Source organism: Astatotilapia calliptera, chromosome 8 (assembly GCF_900246225.1).
Source record: "Astatotilapia calliptera chromosome 8, fAstCal1.2, whole genome shotgun sequence".
Classification (NCBI taxonomy): Eukaryota; Metazoa; Chordata; class Actinopteri; order Cichliformes; family Cichlidae; genus Astatotilapia; species Astatotilapia calliptera.
In genome coordinates, this window is record NC_039309.1 from 12,896,089 (window position 1) to 12,917,102 (window position 21,014).

A 21,014-nucleotide genomic window follows, 5' to 3' on the forward strand; every position below is an offset into this window, starting at 1 on the left:
TCCCCGCTGCTACGCTCCTCCTCACAACTCCAGCAATGTGACATATGAGGCTCACATATTCTGTGACGCATCAGAAAAGGCGTATGGGGCTGTGGCTTATGTCCGAGTAATCGAGCAGCAACTGCCCATCGCCATATCATTCCTGATGGCTTGCTCCAGAGTGGCCCCACGCAAACAGGTGTCAATGCCCCGGCTGGAGCTTTGCGCAGCACTCACAGGAGCCCAATTGGCCAAATTACTCCAGACAGCGCTCACCATTCTCCTGCAATCGATCTACCTGTGGACAGACTCTACAACGGTGCTGCAGTGGATCCAGTCTAGTTCCTGTCGCTATAAGGTATTTGTGGGGACTAGAATCTGTGAAATACAGGAGCTGACATCTCCTGAACAGTGGCGGTATGTGACCTCTGACCTCAATCCCGCTGATGACATCACCAGAGGGAAACATCTCGCTGACCTAACTGTCCGCAATCGTTGGTCACATGGTCCACCCTTTCTGTCACAAACTGCTGACACTTGGCCTAAGTTGCCAACAGAGTTCTCGGCATGCAGTGAGGCAGAGCTCAGGAAGACTGCATTCTGTGGGTACGCTTCTGCATCCCCGACCTTACTGGATCCAACACAGTATGCCACGCTAGATGAGCTGATTGCTGCTACATACCAGACCCAACACGGGCCGGCTGACGCTCCTATTACAGCAGCGGAGCAACTAGAAACCAAGACCATGCTGCTTCGCTCGGCTCAGACTGACAGCTTCCCAGAGGAGGCCCGAGCCCTCCAGATTGGTCACCCAGTCCGCTCAGACAGCCGTCTTAGCGTGCTGTCCCCTGAATATGACAGTCTTACCGGTCTCATCAGAGTCGGAGGCCGCCTCCGTCGAGCCGCCGACTTAGATCCAGACAGTATTCATCCCATCGTATTAGCAGCTGAACATCCCCTGACCAAGCTCATCATAAAAACTTATGATGACCAGCTCCTTCATCCAGGTGCAGAGAGGCTGTTTGCGGAAATACGGCGCACCTATTGGATTCTCAGAGGACGTCAAGCCATTAAGAAGCATCAGCACCAGTGTGTGGACTGTAGGAGATGGCGCGCCTCACCTTCTACACCCAAAATGGCTCACTTACCTTCATCACGGCTGAGACTCTATAAGCCGCTGTTCTGGTCAACGGGCGTAGACTGTTTTGGGCCATACACGATAAAGATAGGTCGTAGAAGAGAGAAACACTGGGGAATTATCTACAAGTGTCTTACAACCAGATGCGTGCACCTTGATCTCCTCCCTAGTCTTGACACCGATTCCTTCCTTATGTCATTACGCAGATTTATTGCACGCCGAGGAAAGCCATACGAGATGTGGTCTGATCGAGGGACCAATTTCAGAGGTGGGCACAGAGAACTCCAAACGGCGTTTGAAAACATGGAGCCGGACCTCAAGCAGCAACTGGCCAAGCAGACTATCAATTTCTGCTTCAATCCCCCACACTCTCCTCATTTCGGAGGAGCCTGGGAAAGGGAAATCAGAGCAGTGAAGTCAGCTCTGCAAGTAGTCCTGAAGGACCAAGTTGTGGCGGAAGAAGTCCTACTCACTGCCCTCATAGAGGTTGAGGGCATTTTGAACTCAAAGCCGCTCGGCTGTGCATCGGCTGACATAGCTGACCCAGATCCCATCACACCAAATCTTCTCTTGATGGGGCGGCATGATTCGGCACTACCCCAGGCAGTTTACGGCCCCTCAGGCACTCTTTCAAACAGAAGATGGAGGCACAGTCAGGTCATCAGCGACCACTTCTGGAAGCGGTTCATACAGAACTACCTCCCAGGACTGCAACTCCGACAGAAATGGAGGAAGTCCACTGACAACATGGCTGTGGGACGGGCTGTTATGATTGTGGACTGTAACTTGCCTAGAGCCCTTTGGCCTGTGGGTACCATTGCCAAAGTTTTCCCAGGGATTGATGGCATTGTTCGAGCTGCCGAGGTCAAAGTTAAAGACAGTACCTATGTTCGCCCGGTAACTAAGCTAGTGGAACTTCCCAAAGTTCCTGAGGACTCAAATGACACTGTTTCAGAATAGACGGACTTTAGCGGGAGTGTATTTGCCTACAAATGCAGGGGCGGCTGTTAAAAGTCCGCTTGTTCACTGTAGCTGTTTTATACTATGTTACCCATGATGCACCTCGGTATATGTACTTCCGGTTGGGAACGTGTTCAGCGCAGTTCTGCACAGATGAGAGGTGTCAAATCAAATCAAATCAAATCACTTTTATTGTCACATCACATGTGCAGGTACATTGGTACAGCACATGTGAGTGAAATTCTTGTGTGCGAGCTTCACAAGCAACAGAGTTGTGCAAAATACAATAATGTAAACAAAAAATACAAGAATGGCTACATCTGAAACTAATAAATATATGTACAATATATAATAGTATATGCATTTCTGGATGTGTATACTAAATATTTTTCTACGTGTGTGTGTGTGTGTGTGTGTGTGTGTGTACACATATTTTACAAATTAAATAGAGTAAACAATAAATAAAATATATAAAATAAAATATACAGAGTGAGACATGTGCAAAACAGTGGCATTACTGTACAGTATGGAGTGCATAATGTTAAAGTTCCAGTAGTGAAGCTGAGGTGTCTATGACGTGTTCAGCAGTCTGATGGCCTGATGGAAGAAGCTGTCTCTCAGTCTGCTGGTACAGGACCGGATGCTGCAGAACCTCCTTCCTGATGGAAGTAGTCTGAACAGTTTATGGCTGGGGTGACTGGAGTCCTTGATGATCCTCCCTGCTTTCCTCAGGCACCGCTTCCTGTAGATGTCTTGGAGGGAGGGAAGCTCACCTCCAATTATCCGTTCAGAGCACCGCACTACTCGCTGGAGAGCTTTGCAGTTGTAGGCGGTGCTGTTGCCATACCAGGTGGTGATGCATCCAGTGAGGATGCTCTCAATGGCACAGTGATAGAAGGTCCTGAGGATGCGGGGGCTCATGCCGAATCTTTTCAGTCTCCTGAGAAAGAAGAGGCGCTGCTGCGCCTTCTTCACTGTTTTGTTTGTGTGTACTGACCACGTAAGATCCTCAGCCAGATGTACACCAAGGAACCGGAAGCTGCTCACTCTCTCCACAGCAGCGCCGTTGATGGTGATGGGGGTGTGTACTTCTCTGCACCTCCGGAAGTCCACTATCAACTCCTTTGTCTTTGCGACGTTGAGGGTGAGATGGTTGTCTTGACATCAGTGGGTCAGGGCGCTGACCTCCTCCCTGTAAGCTGTCTCATCACTGTTGGTGATAAGACCCACCACTGTAGTGTCGTCCGCAAACTTCACAATGATGTTGGAGTTGTTAGTGGCCGTGCAGTCGTAGGTGTAGAGTGAGTACAGGAGAGGGCTCAGTACACACCCCTGTGGAGCGCCAGTGTTCAGTGTGACGGGGGATGAGGTGATGCTGCCCAGTCTGACCACTTGGCGTCTGTCAGACAGGAAGCTAAGGATCCAGCTGCAGAGGGAGCTGCTCAGTCCTAGATCCTGCAGTTTCCTGTCCAGCTTCGAGGGAACGATGGTATTGAATGCTGAGCTGTAATCTACAAACAGCATTCTCACATACGTGTCTCTCTTCTCCAGGTGTGACAGGGCAGTGTGTAGTGTCAGGGCTATGGCATCATCAGTGGACCTGTTGTGGCGGTATGCGAACTGTAGAGGGTCCAGTGAGTCGGGTAGTGCAGAGCAATAACTAAATCAGATTTCAAGTTCATAACTTATCAAAGCAGTTGCCATTTGATGGCAACTCCTTTATTGACAGAAGACATCATACATGTCAGTCTTACGGTTAATGAGCAAGGAATGTCAGGAGTCGGGATTTGAACCCACGCCTCCAGGAGAGACTGCGACCTGAACGCAGCGCCTTAGACCGCTCGGCCATCCTGACACATTTGCACTTGTTGATACAGAATCCACATGACAGCTAGCAGATCAAACACCTTTACAACTGATCAGATTGGCAGACTATTACACCTCTTCTTTACCAACACATATTCAGCTGAGATTCAAGAAGTCACTTTGATGAGTGGTGAGACTTTTCTTCAACTATCTGATAAATGAACGTGACCAAGTTGCAGTACAGAAAGGAACTGACTTCTACTTCACATCTAAAGCACATTTGTGAGATTTGAGGTTTAGAGCTATGTCTTTTTGCAGGCTGAGATCAAGTTGGTGAAGGAACTTGTAAATGGATGTCTGTGAAGGTTTGTCATCCAGGTCATTGTAGTCTAAGGAGCTTGGAAACTTCTTTAAACTTCTTTAAGTTGCCTTGAAGACGTTTCACCTCTCCATCCAGAAATTTCTTCAGTTCTAGGTCAAATGGTGGAGTGTCTCAGATTTAAGGCCTGTGGGAGTGTCTGCCCAGAGGGACTATGGACCCTCTAATGATCCTCTCCCTAATGACACGAGCCAAAGTGTGAAAACGGGTGTAGGTCACAAGCACAAGGATTGGGTGAGCTCATTGTGAAACCTAGCCCCAACCTATCATGTGATTTCCTGAGGTCAAATGGCCCAAGGATGTGAGTGGGCGTTAGGCTTCTGGGAAGGTATCTCAACACTGGATTATAGACGTCACACAGTTGGTGCCCTATGTCACCACCTCTGTTCAAAGATGGTCATTCACAGTGGACATAGATGTAACGGAGCAGTCTGTATCTGCAGTGAATTTGGCTGTGTGGAACAATTGATTTTGCAAAACATTCGGACTCCGGTAGACGCATGAGAGAGGTACTTGAGGTCAGTAATCTTGCACAAGGATATTTGGCATGTAGATTAAAGCATCCCCATCACCAACCTGGTAGGTGACCTGCACTACAGCAACCCTGACACTAACTAAATCAGATGTCAAGTTCATAACTTATCAAAGCAGTTGCCATTTGGTGGCAACTCCTTTATTGACAGAAGACATGACATATGATGTCAGTCTTACGGTTAATGAGCAAGGAATGTCAGGAGTGGGATTTGAACCCACGCCTCCAGGAGAGGACTGCGACCTGAACGCAGCGCCTTAGACCGCTCGGCCATCCTGACACATTTGCACTTGTTGATACAGAATCCACATGACAGGCTAGCAGATCAAGACACCTTTACAACTGATCAGATTGGCAGACTATTACACCTCTTCTTTACCAACACATATTCAGGCTGAGATTCAAGAGTCACTTTGATGAGTGGTGAGACTTTCTTCAACTATCTGATAAATGAACGTGACCAAGTTGCAGTACAGAAAGGAACTGACTTCTACTTCACATCTAAAGCACATTTGTGAGATTTGAGGTTTAGAGCTATGTATTTTTGCAGGCTGAGATCCAGTTGGTGAAGGAACTTGTAATGGATGTCTGTGAAGGTTCTGTCATCCAGGTCATTGTAGTCTAAGGAGCTTGGAAACTTCTTAAACTTCTTTAAGTTGCTTGAAGACGTTTCACCTCTCATCCGAGAAATTTCTTCAGTTCTAGGGTCAAATGGTGGAGTGTCCCAGATTTAAGGCCTGTGGGAGTGTCTGCCCAAGAGGGACTATGGACCCTCTAATGATCCTCTCCCTAATGACACGAGCCAAAGTGTGAAAACGGGTGTAGGTCACAAGCAACCAAGGATTCGGGTGAGCTCATTGTGAAACCTAGCCCCAACCTATCATGTGATTTCCTGAGGTCAAATGGCCCAGGATGTGAGTGGGCGTTAAGGATTCTGGGAAGGTATCTCAACACTGGATTATAGACGTCACACAGTTGGTGCCCTATGTCACCACCTCTGTTCAAAGATGGTCATTCACAGTGGACATAGATGTAACGGAGCAGTCTGTATCTGCAGTGAATTTGGCTGTGTGGAACAATTGATTTTGCAAAACATTCGGACTCCGGTAGACGCATGAGAGAGGTACTTGAGGTCAGTATCTTGCACAAGGATATTTGGCATGTAGATTAAAAGCATCCCCATCACCAACCTGGTAGGTGACCTGCACTACAGAAACCCTGACACTAACTAAATCAGATGTCAAGTTCATAACTTATCAAAGCATTTGCCGGCAACTCCTTTATTGACAGAAGACATGACATATCATGTCAGTCTTACGGTTAATGAGCAAGGAATGTCAGGAGTGGGATTTGAACCCACGCCTCCAGGAGAGACTGCGACCTGAACGCAGCGCCTTAGACCGCTCGGCCATCCTGACACATTTGCACTTGTTGATACAGAATCCACATGACAGGCTAGCAGATCAAGACACCTTTACAACTGATCAGATTGGCAGACTATTACACCTCTTCTTTACCAACACATATTCAGCTGAGATTCAAGAAGTCACTTTGATGAGTGGTGAGACTTTTCTTCAACTATCTGATAAATGAACGTGACCAAGTTGCAGTACAGAAAGGAACTGACTTCTACTTCACATCTAAAGCACATTTGTGAGATTTGAGGTTTAGAGCTATGTATTTTTGCAGGCTGAGATCCAGTTGGTGAAGGAACTTGTAATGGATGTCTGTGAAGGTTCTGTCATCCAGGTCATTGTAGTCTAAGGAGCTTGGAAACTTCTTTAAACTTCTTTAAGTTGCTTGAAGACGTTTCACCTCTCATCCGAGAAATTTCTTCAGTTCTAGGGTCAAATGGTGGAGTGTCCCAGATTTAAGGCCTGTGGGAGTGTCTGCCCAAGAGGGACTATGGACCCTCTAATGATCCTCTCCCTAATGACACGAGCCAAAGTGTGAAAACGGGTGTAGGTCACAAGCAACCAAGGATTCGGGTGAGCTCATTGTGAAACCTAGCCCCAACCTATCATGTGATTTCCTGAGGTCAAATGGCCCAGGATGTGAGTGGGCGTTAAGGCTTCTGGGAAGGTATCTCAACACTGGATTATAGACGTCACACAGTTGGTGCCCTATGTCACCACCTCTGTTCAAAGATGGTCATTCACAGTGGACATAGATGTAACGGAGCAGTCTGTATCTGCAGTGAATTTGGCTGTGTGGAACAATTGATTTTGCAAAACATTCGGACTCCGGTAGACGCATGAGAGAGGTACTTGAGGTCAGTATCTTGCACAAGGATATTTGGCATGTAGATTAAAGCATCCCCATCACCAACCTGGTAGGTGACCTGCACTACAGAAACCCTGACACTAACTAAATCAGATGTCAAGTTCATAACTTATCAAAGCAGTTGCCATTTGGTGGCAACTCCTTTATTGACAGAAGACATGACATATCATGTCAGTCTTACGGTTAATGAGCAAGGAATGTCAGGAGTGGGATTTGAACCCACGCCTCCAGGAGAGACTGCGACCTGAACGCAGCGCCTTAGACCGCTCGGCCATCCTGACACATTTGCACTTGTTGATACAGAATCCACATGACAGGCTAGCAGATCAAGACACCTTTACAACTGATCAGATTGGCAGACTATTACACCTCTTCTTTACCAACACATATTCAGCTGAGATTCAAGAAGTCACTTTGATGAGTGGTGAGACTTTTCTTCAACTATCTGATAAATGAACGTGACCAAGTTGCAGTACAGAAAGGAACTGACTTCTACTTCACATCTAAAGCACATTTGTGAGATTTGAGGTTTAGAGCTATGTATTTTTGCAGGCTGAGATCCAGTTGGTGAAGGAACTTGTAATGGATGTCTGTGAAGGTTCTGTCATCCAGGTCATTGTAGTCTAAGGAGCTTGGAAACTTCTTTAAACTTCTTTAAGTTGCTTGAAGACGTTTCACCTCTCATCCGAGAAATTTCTTCAGTTCTAGGGTCAAATGGTGGAGTGTCCCAGATTTAAGGCCTGTGGGAGTGTCTGCCCAAGAGGGACTATGGACCCTCTAATGATCCTCTCCCTAATGACACGAGCCAAAGTGTGAAAACGGGTGTAGGTCACAAGCAACCAAGGATTCGGGTGAGCTCATTGTGAACCTAGCCCCAACCTATCATGTGATTTCCTGAGGTCAAATGGCCCAGGATGTGAGTGGGCGTTAAGGCTTCTGGGAAGGTATCTCAACACTGGATTATAGATGTCAGACAGTTGGTGCCCTATGCCACCACCTCTGTTCAAAGATGGTCATTCACAGTGGACATAGATGTAACGGAGCAGTCTGTATCTGCAGTGAATTTGGCTGTGTGGAACAATTGATTTTGCAAAACATTCGAACTCCGGTAGACGCATGAGAGAGAGGTACTTGAGGTCAGTATCTTGCACAAGGATATTTGGCATGTAGATTAAAGCATCCCCATCACCAACCTGGTAGGTGACCTGCACTACAGAAACCCTGACACTAACTAAATCAGATTTCAAGTTCATAACTTATCAAAGCAGTTGCCATTTGGTGGCAACTCCTTTATTGACAGAAGACATGACATATCATGTCAGTCTTACGGTTAATGAGCAAGGAATGTCAGGAGTGGGATTTGAACCCACGCCTCCAGGAGAGACTGCGACCTGAACGCAGCGCCTTAGACCGCTCGGCCATCCTGACACATTTGCACTTGTTGATACAGAATCCACATGACAGGCTAGCAGATCAAGACACCTTTACAACTGATCAGATTGGCAGACTATTACACCTCTTCTTTACCAACACATATTCAGCTGAGATTCAAGAAGTCACTTTGATGAGTGGTGAGACTTTTCTTCAACTATCTGATAAATGAACGTGACCAAGTTGCAGTACAGAAAGGAACTGACTTCTACTTCACATCTAAAGCACATTTGTGAGATTTGAGGTTTAGAGCTATGTATTTTTGCAGGCTGAGATCCAGTTGGTGAAGGAACTTGTAATGGATGTCTGTGAAGGTTCTGTCATCCAGGTCATTGTAGTCTAAGGAGCTTGGAAACTTCTTTAAACTTCTTTAAGTTGCTTGAAGACGTTTCACCTCTCATCCGAGAAATTTCTTCAGTTCTAGGGTCAAATGGTGGAGTGTCCCAGATTTAAGGCCTGTGGGAGTGTCTGCCCAAGAGGGACTATGGACCCTCTAATGATCCTCTCCCTAATGACACGAGCCAAAGTGTGAAAACGGGTGTAGGTCACAAGCAACCAAGGATTCGGGTGAGCTCATTGTGAAACCTAGCCCCAACCTATCATGTGATTTCCTGAGGTCAAATGGCCCAGGATGTGAGTGGGCGTTAAGGCTTCTGGGAAGGTATCTCAACACTGGATTATAGACGTCACACAGTTGGTGCCCTATGTCACCACCTCTGTTCAAAGATGGTCATTCACAGTGGACATAGATGTAACGGAGCAGTCTGTATCTGCAGTGAATTTGGCTGTGTGGAACAATTGATTTTGCAAAACATTCGAACTCGGGTAGACGCATGAGAGAGGTACTTGAGGTCAGTATCTTGCACAAGGATATTTGGCATGTAGATTAAAGCATCCCATCACCAACCTGGTAGGTGACCTGCACTACAGAAACCCTGACACTAACTAAACCAGATTTCAAGTTCATAACTTATCAAAGCAGTTGCCATTTGGGGTAATTGAGGGTAAATGGTGGCTCACCATATTAAGGAGGTGCCTGGTGATGAAATCTTCTCTAAGGCCCACAGGCACATCTGGAACTCTACAAGAGGAATAGAGATTTGGAATAATTGAGGTAAATGGTCGTCGACCAATATTAAGGAGGTGCCTGGAGATAAAAGCTTCTCTAAGGCCCACTGGCACATCTGGAACTCTACAAGAGGAATAGAGATTTGAAACATTTGTTTGAACTCTGGAAGAAATAGTTTCTTCTTCCTTTGTTTGAAGACTGCCTGGGACAACATTTTGTTCATTATCTTCGGGTCCGTTATCTGAAGGTTCAGGAAGAATGGCATTTAATAAATCAGTGTTGTAACTCTCGCTGGCTGAAGACTTTTCATCTTCAGCGTTGTTCATATTAACACTGGTTGTAGGAATCTTAGTTGTTTCACTGGAGGATGACTGTTCGTATTCAAAGTTGTTTACAGAAACACTCGGTGAAGGAACCTCAGTTGTTTCAGAGGTGGGTGACTTTTCCGTTTCACTAGTGGGTGAGGTAAATGGTGCTCGACCAATATTAAAAATGTGCCTGGTGACAAAAATGACTCCTCGCCCAACCGACTCAACTGGAGCTGTAATAATGGAAGACAGAGCTGAAAGATTTGTTTGAACTCTGGAAAAAAAAGTTTCTTTGTCTTCTCTTTGAAAACTTCCTTGGTCAGCGTTTTGTTCATTCTCTTCAGATTTGTTCATATCTGAAGGTTTGGGGAGGACGCCATTGAATAAATCAGTGCTGTAATTCTCACTGGTGGGAGACTCTTCATGTTCAAAGTTGTTTATACTGGTTTTAGGAGCCTCATCTATTTCAGAGGTGGTTGCCTGTTCATTTTCATAGGCATTTACAGAAACACTGGTTTTAGGAACCTCAGACTGTTCATCTCTGGAAATAGATATCGGTAAGAAGAACCCATCAGGCTCTAAATAATATCTGTCAAGCTCCTCAAAGCCATCAGTGTCTGAAGAATTTGTATGACTGAAGACTGAGCGCCATATATTTGCAGACGACTATTGATTCAACGTTAAAACACTAGGTGCAGTAAAGTAGAGTGCCTTACCTTGGGGGTATTTATGAGCTCACGTTCTAAGACTTCAAAGGCACACGGGCCGTGACATCACAAAACGTCTTGAACCTTCACCTCCCTGAACGTTAGTATTAACCATTAAGCTAACCTTAATATTAACCTGCTGTTATCGAGGAATGGCAACCCAGACAGGAAAAAACTCGGGGTGCAAACCGCACTTGGGGATACAGCCCCCGCTGTCTCACCGTCGGGCACCGGCGGGCCCGCGACAATTAACAACAACACACTCTCCTTTTTTTTATTATTTACTTTTTGTTTTCAAGTTTTACGGCTTGCTCTTACATAGAAAGCTCCGGACTGAACAACAGCGCTTGTCTAAAGAGCCATCCTGTTAACGTGGAGTGGAAATTATACTAGTCGAGGTATTAAAGGTAACTTCTTTGTATTTTTATTTACAAATGTAAGATGGTGGGAAGCCGAGTTAGCTTAAAGCACATTGGGCTACTAGCATATTAGCTAAATAAATAACGGAGGCTTGTATTTTTTGTATAACTTCTATGGTGCTGTAACCAATGACTGTATACAGTCATTGGCTGTAACCCAGTGTTAAGTTACTTGTTTAGCTAAACAATAACGGAGGGACTTAACGGCAGCGACTTTGTCGCTACATCTAGCGAGGTTTTCAGACCCCCTTATTGACTTTTTTTCTCTAAAAAGCAACAAATCTGGTGACTTTTCTGGTGTTATTGGAGTCTTATTACGACTTTTTTGACGTGGAAGCACGTATCGCTCTTACAAGCAGCGGGAGCTGCCCGTGGGCACCTCGCCCGTGCCAAAGCACTCACAGGCGGCGGTCCTAACGCAGCAGTTGCCCCCAGCTGCTGTCAGAGCAGGTGTTTACACCTACGCGTCCAAACTGCAAATTAATTGCGCATGAGCGAAGCCGCTGCTCCCGCACTGGACTATAACGCAGGTCGGGAGAAGCGGTAGTTGTTACATTGCTTTGTTTAAAATAAATCAATTGCACTAAAATACACCATTCCAATCATCTGTTCAACCTGAGCCTGTCGCTGGGGAAAAATCCACAGCTGTGGAAGACCTCCTGTGTGGTACTGGTACCAAAGACCTCCCATCCTAAGGACCTCAGCAGCTTCAGGTAGGTAGCCCTGACATCACATCTGATGAAGACCCTCCAGAGGCTGCTTCTAAGCCATCTGCACCCCCTGGTGAGGTCTTCATTGGATCCGCTGCAGTTTTCTTACCAGCTTGGCATTGGGGTGGAGGACGCCATCATCTACCTCCTGCACCGAGCTCTGACTTACCTGGAAAGCCTGGAAGCACTGTAAGGATCATGTTCTTTGATTTCTCCAGTGCTTTCAACACCAGCCAGCCACGACTTCTGAGGGACAAGCTGGAGCTATCGGGAGTGGACCACCACATGTCCCAGTGGATACTGGACTACCTCACAGAACACCCACAGTATGTGAGGACACAGGGCTGTGTCTCTGATACGCTGGTCTGCAGTATGAAGGCCCCACAGGGAACTGTGCTAGCCACTTACAGAAGTTCTCTGACGACTGCCATAGCTGGCCTCATCACAGGTGAGGACGACTCAGAGTACAGACAGTACACTCTGGACTTTGCGGACTGGTGCCAGCAGAACCACCTGCTGATCAATGCCGGGAAAACCAAGGAGTTGGTGGTGGACTTCCGGAGACGCAGACCCACCACACTGACACCGGTGAACATCCAGGGAGTGGACATTGAGATAGTGGACTCTTATAGTGTTAAAAGTCTGCTTGTTTACTGTAGCTGTTTTATACTACGTTACCCATGATGCACCTCGGTATCTGTACTTCCGGTTGGGACGTGTTCAGCGCAGTTCTGCACAGATGAGAGGGGTGTCGGAGGAGTAACGTATTTACTTGCATTCCCGTGTGAGTTAATACTGTGTGCGTGCTTACCATGTGAGTATTGTAAGATGAGAGTGATGCTTGTTTGACTTTATTTGTGTAATTGCTACGTAAGAAGCTAGTCCCGTTGCTATCGCTAAGATGCGTTTTTTGGCCTACTACAGGCAGCCTTGTGTTCAGCCCATATTTCATTCCATATACGACTTACTGTCAAGCATTGTGGTTGTAGGTGGATGTAACTATTTACTATGTTTTATTCTCTGAAATCGTTGTAATCTGCAGAGGTCTGGTTTGCCAATGTATATACGAGCCAGAAATTCATTTATGGTCTTAGGGTGCCATCTAGTGGCCATGAGGTTATGGCAGATTGTATAACATTACGCTGGAAACCCACAGTACTGTATAAGGGGTACACTGCTATCCATAGTGGTTAATACAAATGTTTGTTTCTTTCTGTTTACAGATGACCCACACACACCCATATACATACTCACACCCCCTTTACCTGCATGTGAATACTGTGGATGCAATTGCCTCCCTACCAACGCTGTACATCCTGTTGATGGTCATCTGCCACCTCCTTATTAAAGTTATTTGAACTACATCACTGTGGGAGTACCATTCCTTCTGACCGAGGAGGACTCAGTTGAAGCGTGATCGGCAATCAGTGCAAACATACATTACAATTGGGTCCCTTCGAGCCGGATTCGCCTTGGCTGAGTTAATGAGATGGCAAACCCTCAGGATAGGGTGCATCGAGTAGCCCCCGTCCAACGCGGGAGAAGAAACTTCCAGGACATCTGGTGGACTATGAGCACAACCTAACTGAGCCACCCGAGCCATCTAGAGCTCCAAGTAGTTCAAGCAGCTCCGACTATGAAGAGGATGAGAGATTGCAGAAGATGGAATCAGTTTGGAGCAGTGTCCTCCAACACATGACTCAACTGCAAGTGTCTGTGGAGGAAACTCGTGGTCATTCTAAAGCGGGTGGAGCGTTGGGAGCAAGCTTCTAAACCTGGCAGTCCTCTTCCCCCAGAAACAGGGAGCGTTAGAACAACCCCAACATATTTCCTCCATAACAGAAGTTGCACCACTAACAACCTAGCAGTGAGGTGTTACATGATACCCACAGAGCCACTAACTGTGCCAGTAATACCCTCAGAGCAGGGCACCACAACACCTGCGAACATGCCAACGCCAGTGGAAACATCTGCTCCATCACCTCCCCGTAAAGTGAGCCTTCACATTCAGCCAGTGCTGCACCCCTGCCACTTATGTAGCCGCATCGACGCCACTCAGGAGACCTGGAACGATGCACTGCTGAACCCTTCTCATATCAGCGATCGGAACATCAGCTCCTGATAAACAGGCCAGGCCAGGGTGCAGCTATTACATCCTGCATCCCTAGCTGATCAGCCACTACAACATGCTCATCTTTCAGTGCACCCAGCTATCACAGGCTGTGGACCCAATGAGTCTGCAGCAGATGTCACCTCCCGCTGCTCCTGTCTTCCAAGTCAGACATCCAGCTAATCCTGTGTACTTGCAGCAACCTTCACGTCACCAGCGCCTGTGACCCAGCCATCACAGTGGGCAGAAGCTCATCGCCCTGTGCCCACCATACTGCATCCAGAAGCTTTGCCTGATCCAGCTGGCAAGTACTATGTTCCTTATCCCTCAGGAAGTAACTATTCATCATCTTCTTCTGCTGAACACCATAATCCACAGGTTGCACAACTTACCCAGCAGGAACGCCTCTACCAAACCTGATAGAGATGATGGTGGCGTCTTCATATGGCATCCGAAAGCCTAAGCTGGTGATCTTATGGTCGGGGAGAGAGAGTGACTTCGCCTATTAAAGAAAGGGCTGGACAGCACCTTAGGGCCACATTCTCATCTGGGAGAAGATTACAAGTATCAGGTCCTACTAGATCATCTAGAGCATCCCAGCGCCTTACAGGTAGCCAAGCGCTACATTCACGACCACACTCCCTACACTAGTGCGATGAGGGCGCTAGAGCAGAGGTATGGACAGCCAAGGCAGTTAGTCCAAAGTGAGCTTAGCACTATATTAAACTGCCCCCCCTATTAGAGCCGGAGACTCTCAAGCTATTGAAGACCTCTCCCTGTCGGTGTCCAGCCTGGTCGGGGTTCTCAGTACCATGGATGAAGTAGCAGCCGGTGAGCTTCATTGTGGTTCATATGTGGACAGACTGATTACCAAGCTCCCTCTGAACTACAGGGACAACTTCATCGAGTACTGTATCACCCGGGGGATCATCCGCAGTGGCAGCAGCCGAACATGCAATATGTACGACTTCTCAGAATCGCTCGAACGGAAATCCCAAGTCTTTCAGCTATCCAGACAAGCCTCTCAAAATTCCCCCGGACAAGCCACGTCCAGAGAAGAACCTACTCAAAGCCTCAGCAGGGCTCAAGCCACACAACAGATCTGCTTCCATCTACTACCGCCAAATCCAGCTAAAGCCAAGCTAAAACAGGAGGGAGAATCTACAGCTCCAGATCCGACAGTCCAACCTAAGAAGAAACAGAAGTTCAAACCTTATTGTCCATACTGCGAAGGGACAGAGCATTAACTGAATGGCTGTGATGGATTCAAAAGGCTAGACCTCAAAGCTATGGCTACCTGGATTACCGAGAAGGCCAAATGCTGGCGCTGTGGCCGTAAAACATTCTCCAGAGCAGTGTACTCTGAAGAAGCCGTGCAGCACCTGTGGTGACCAGCATTTGTCGGTGCTCCATGACCTGGTTGAGGCCAAGAGCGGGACCCTAACATACTAACTGTGAGGTACTAGTATGGTCTACCTAGACTATTCAAGTCACTCAGGTCGTGTTATGCTTAAGGTAGTACCAATCCAACTACATCATGGAGGCAAATCACTGGATACATTTGCTGTGGCTCGATGACGGCTCAGAGAAGACTGTTGTGCTTCCAGCGGCAGTTAAATCTCTAGGTTTGGAACAGGAGGAAGCAACACTCTCACTGAGAACTATCCGTCGAGATGTAATCCAGATGAAGGGAGGCTTTGTCTCATTTCAGGTGTCACCAAGGGCTAAGCCCAAAGTGAGGTACAAAGTAACACATGCCCTTCACAGCCCAACAACTGAGCCTAGCTACACAATCATGTCCAGCTGAACAGCTAAAGAAGAAGTATCTTCACTTACAGAAAGTCCAGATTGAGGGATTTAATCAGATCCAACCTTTGGTGCTGATTGGCTCACATAACGCTTCATCTCATCACCCCTGTCCGCCCTGTCCTTCGGGGTCGTCCAAAGGGCCAGTAGCTATCTGCACCAAGCTCGGATGGGCCATCCAGGGGCCGGCCAGTAGTATGCCTACATCTGAGGGGGACCTGCAGTGCCTGAACATGTGCCTTTCTCCTGCAGAGGCCCTGCATCAAGATGTGAAGCGTTTGTGGCAACTAGATGCTCCCCCCTACAGGACAGAGAAGGAGGTCACACGGTCAAAGGAGGACAGAGAGGCGGTAGCTATGTTGGAAACAAAGACCATCAGAGTCCCATTAGACGGTGTCGAGAGATACGCCTCTCCGCTGCTGAGAAGGGACTTTCCGCGGATGTGTCTCTCCTGAAGCAGTAAAAGGCCTCCTCAGATCTACCGAACGTAAGCTGGCCAAGAATCCTGATCTGACCCTCACGTACAGCCAGGAGATCCACAGGTTAGTAGATTCTGGTTATGTTGTTAAGCTGAGCCCAGATGAGATACATAGCTCTTCCGAGTCATGGTATGTACCCCACCACATGGTACATCACAATAATAAGGCTAGGGTGGTCTTCAACTGTTCGTTTGAGTTTCAGGGGGCCGTCCCTGAACCACTACCTCTTACCAGGACCTCCCTTGGGGCCCACTCTGCTGGGGCTATTACTGCCGCTTCCGCCAACACCCTGTAGCAGTGAGTGGAGATATCAAAGCCATGTTTCACCACATTCGGTCTGCTCCCAGAGGGATTGTCCTCTGCTATGGTTTCTGTGGAGGGATTGTGAAAACTGACCGGCCACCAGACGTATATGAGTGGAGAGTTTTGCCCTTCGGAACAACATGTAGCCCCTGTTGTGGCTATTTTCGCCCTAACAGAGACATGCAAGGGAGCACGAAGACACCCACAAGGACATCTGTGACTCTGTCCACACAGCCTTCTATGTGGATAACTGTTTACAGTCCCTGTCCCAACCCAGAAGAGGCCAAAGCAGCTCATTGACCGAATGAGAGATTTACTGCATTCAAGGAGGATTCGAGATACGTCAGTGGGCGAGCAACGTGCCCGAAGTAGTTGCTCACCTGCCCGCTTCAGCTAGATCAGAGAGCTGCGAGCTTTGGCTGAACTTCAAAAGTCTCGACCCACAACATTTAGGACTCAGCTGGCTGCCCGACAGATGTCCTGGGATATAAGCACCGCCCTATAACCTATACTCCACGGTCACGCTGCGCAACGTGTACAAGGTACTAGCTACCCAGTATGACCCCCTAGGTTATATTTGTCCCTACACTACAAGGGCCAAGCTGATTGTACAGGCCCTGTGGAGCACAGAGAGAGGATGGGATGAGCCCATCGAAGGGAATCTACTTCAGTCCTGGCTTGAGTGGGAAGGCGAACTGTCACACCTTCAGCATGTCACCATTCCCCGCTGCTACGCTCCTTCTCACAACTCCAGCAATGTGACATACGAGGCTCACATATTCTGTGACGCATCAGAAAAGGCGTATGGGGCTGTGGCTTATCTCCGAGTAATCGAGCAACAACTGCCCATCGCCACATCATTCCTGATGGCTCGCTCCAGAGTGGCCCCACGCAAACAGGTGTCAATGCCCGGCTGGAGCTTTGGGCGCAGCACTCACAGGAGCCCAATGGCCAAATTACTCCAGAACAGCGCTCACCATTCTCCTGCAATCGATCTACCTGTGGACAGACTCTACAACGTGCTGCAGTGGATCCAGTCAGTCCTGTCGCATATAAGGTATTTGTGGGGACTAGAATCTGGAATACAGGAGCTGACATCTCCTGAACAGTGGCGGTATGGTGACCTCTTGACCTCAATCCCGCTGATGACATCACCAGAGGGAAACATCTCGCTGACCTAACTGTCCGCAATCGTTTGGTCACATGGTCCACCCTTTCTGTCACAAACTGCTGACACTTGGGCCTAAGTTGCCAACAGAGTTCTCGGCATGCAGTGAGGCAGAGCTCAGAGAAGACTGCATTCTGTGGGTACGCTTCTGCATCCCGACCTTACTGGATCCCAACACAGTATGGCCCGCTAAGATCAGGCTGATTGCTGCTACATACCAGACCCAACACGGGCCGGCTGACGCTCCTATTACAGCAGCGGAGCAACTAGAAACCAAGACCATGCCTGCTTTCGCTCGGCCTCAGACTGAACAGCTTCCCAGAGGAGGCCCGAGCCCTCCAGATTGGGTCACCCAGTTCCGCTCAGACAGCCGTCTTAGCGTGCTGTCCCCTGGATATGACAGTCTTACCGGTCTCATCAGAGTCGGAGGCCGCCTCCGTCGAGCCGCCGACTTAGATCCAGACAGTATTCATCCCATCGTATTAGCAGCTGAACATCCCCTGACCAAGCTCATCATAAAAACTTATGATGACCAGCTCCTTCATCCAGGTGCAGAGAGGCTGTTTGCGGAAATACGGCGCACCTATTGGATTCTCAGGAGGACGTCAAGCCATTAAGAAGCATCAGCACCAGTGTGTGGACTGTAGGAGATGGCGCGCCTCACCTTCTACACCCAAAATGGCTCACTTACCTTCATCACGGCTGAGACTCTATAAGCCGCTGTTCTGGTCAACGGGCGTAGACTGTTTTGGGCCATACACGATAAAGATAGGTCGTAGAAGAGAGAAACACTGGGGAATTATCTACAAGTGTCTTACAACCAGATGCGTGCACCTTGATCTCCTCCCTAGTCTTGACACCGATTCCTTCCTTATGTCATTACGCAGATTTATTGCACGCCGAGGAAAGCCATACGAGATGTGGTCTGATCGAGGGGACCAATTTCAGAGGTGGGCACAGAGAACTCCAAACGGCGTTTGAAAACATGGAGCCGGACCTCAAGCAGCAACTGGCCAAGCAGACTATCAATTTCTGCTTCAATCCCCCACACTCTCCTCATTTCGGAGGAGCCTGGGAAAGGGAAAATCAGAGCAGTGAAGTCAGCTCTGCAAGTAGTCCTGAAGGACCAAGTTGTGGCGGAAGAAGTCCTACTCACTGCCCTCATAGAGGTTGAGGGCATTTTGAACTCAAAGCCGCTCGGCTATGCATCGGCTGACATAGCTGACCCAGATCCCATCACACCAAATCTTCTCTTGATGGGGCGGCATGATTCGGCACTACCCCAGGCAGTTTACGGCCCCTCAGGCACTCTTTCAAACAGAAGATGGAGGCACAGTCAGGTCATCAGCGACCACTTCTGGAAGCGGTTCATACAGAACTACCTCCCAGGACTGCAACTCCGACAGAAATGGAGGAAGTCCACTGACAACATGGCTGTGGGACGGGCTGTTATGATTGTGGACTGTAACTTGCCTAGAGGCCTTTGGCCTGTGGGTACCATTGCCAAAGTTTTCCCAGGGATTGATGGCATTGTTCGAGCTGCCGAGGTCAAAGTTAAAGACAGTACCTATGTTCGCCCGGTAACTAAGCTAGTGGAACTTCCCAAAGTTCCTGAGGACTCAAATGACACTGTTTCAGAATAGACGGACTTTAGCGGGAGTGTATTTGCCTACAAATGCAGGGGCGGCTGTTAAAAGTCCGCTTGTTCACTGTAGCTGTTTTATACTATGTTACCCATGATGCACCTCGGTATATGTACTTCCGGTTGGAACGTGTTCAGCGCAGTTCTGCACAGATGAGAGGTGTCAAATCAAATCAAATCAAATCACTTTTATTGTCACATCACATGTGCAGGTACATTGGTACAGCACATGTGAGTGAAATTCTTGTGTGCGAGCTTCACAAGCAACAGAGTTGTGCCAAAATACAATAATGTAAACAAAAAATACAAGAATGGCTACATCTGAAACTAATAAATATATGTACAATATATAATAGTATATGCATTTCTGGATGTGTATACTAAATATTTTTCTACGTGTGTGTGTGTGTGTGTGTGTGTGTGTACACATATTTTACAAATTAAATAGAGTAAACAATAAATAAAATATATAAAATAAAATATACAGAGTGAGACATGTGCCAAAACAGTGGCATTACTGTACAGTATGGAGTGCATAATGTTAAAGTTCCAGTAGTGAAGCTGAGGTGTCTATGACGTGTTCAGCAGTCTGATGGCCTGATGGAAGAAGCTGTCTCTCAGTCTGCTGGTACGGGACCGGATGCTGCAGAACCACCTTCCTGATGGAAGTAGTCTGAACAGTTTATGGCTGGGGTGACTGGAGTCCTTGATGATCCTCCCCGCTTTCCTCAGGCACCGCTTCCTGTAGATGTCTTGGAGGGAGGGAAGCTCACCTCCAATTATCCATTCAGAGCACCGCCACTACTCGCTGGAGAGCTTTGCAGTTGTAGGCGGTGCTGTTGCCATACCAGGTGGTGATGCATCCAGTGAGGATGCTCTCAATGGCACAGTGATAGAAGGTCCTGAGGATGCGGGGGCTCATGCCGAATCTTTCAGTCTCCTGAGAAAGAAGAGGCGCTGCTGCCGCTTCTTCACTGTTTTGTTTGTGTGTACTGACCACGTAAGATCCTCAGCCAGATGTACACCAAGGAACCGGAAGCTGCTCACTCTCTCCACAGCAGCGCCGTTGATGGTGATGGTGGTGTGTACTTCTCTGCACCTCCGGAAGTCCACTATCAACTCCTTTGTCTTTGCGACGTTGAGGGTGAGATGGTTGTCTTGACACCAGTGGGTCAGGGTGCTGACCTCCTCCCTGTAAGCTGTCTCATCACTGTTGGTGATAAGACCCACCACTGTAGTGTCGTCCGCAAACTTCACAATGATGTTGGAGTTGTTAGTGGCCGTGCAGTCGTAGGTGTAGAGTGAGTACAGGAGAGGGCTCAGTACACACCCCTGTGGAGCGCCAGTGTTCAGTGTGACGGGGGATGAGGTGATGCTGCCCAGTCTGACACTTGGCGTCTGTCAGACAGGAAGCTAAGGATCCAGCTGCAGAGGGAGCTGCTCAGTCCTAGATCCTGCAGTTTTCCTGTCCAGCTTCGAGGGAACGATGGTATTGAATGCTGAGCTGTAATCTACAAACAGCATTCTCACATACGTGTCTCTCTTCTCCAGGTGTGACAGGGCAGTGTGTAGTGTCAGGGCTATGGCATCATCAGTGGACCTGTTTGTGGCGGTATGCGAACTGTAGAGGGTCCAGTGAGTCGGGTAGTGCAGAGCAGATGAAGTCCCTGACCAGCTTCTCGAAGCATTTGCTTACGATGGTGGTCAGGGCTACAGGTCGCCAGTCGTTCAATGAGGAGATGGTGGAGGATTTGGGTACAGGGACGATGGTGGCCATTTTGAAGC

At 48.0% G+C, this 21,014-nt stretch overlaps 5 non-coding genes across 5 annotated transcripts; all 5 read right to left on the reverse strand.

The window, feature by feature from the left end:
• Window positions 1-3,848: 3,848 nt before the first annotated feature.
• On the reverse strand, window positions 3,849-3,932 carry trnal-cag (transfer RNA leucine (anticodon CAG)). The gene has a single exon. It is a non-coding gene; the product is annotated as a tRNA-Leu (tRNA).
• A 1,058-nt stretch (window positions 3,933-4,990) lies between these two features.
• Window positions 4,991-5,074, reverse strand: trnal-cag (transfer RNA leucine (anticodon CAG)). Its single transcript has one exon. It is a non-coding gene; the product is annotated as a tRNA-Leu (tRNA).
• Window positions 5,075-6,129: 1,055 nt separating this feature from the next.
• Window positions 6,130-6,212, reverse strand: trnal-cag (transfer RNA leucine (anticodon CAG)). The gene has a single exon. It is a non-coding gene; the product is annotated as a tRNA-Leu (tRNA).
• Window positions 6,213-7,275: 1,063 nt separating this feature from the next.
• Window positions 7,276-7,358, reverse strand: trnal-cag (transfer RNA leucine (anticodon CAG)). Its single transcript has one exon. It is a non-coding gene; the product is annotated as a tRNA-Leu (tRNA).
• A 1,064-nt stretch (window positions 7,359-8,422) lies between these two features.
• trnal-cag (transfer RNA leucine (anticodon CAG)) lies at window positions 8,423-8,505 on the reverse strand. The gene has a single exon. It is a non-coding gene; the product is annotated as a tRNA-Leu (tRNA).
• Window positions 8,506-21,014: the final 12,509 nt, after the last annotated feature.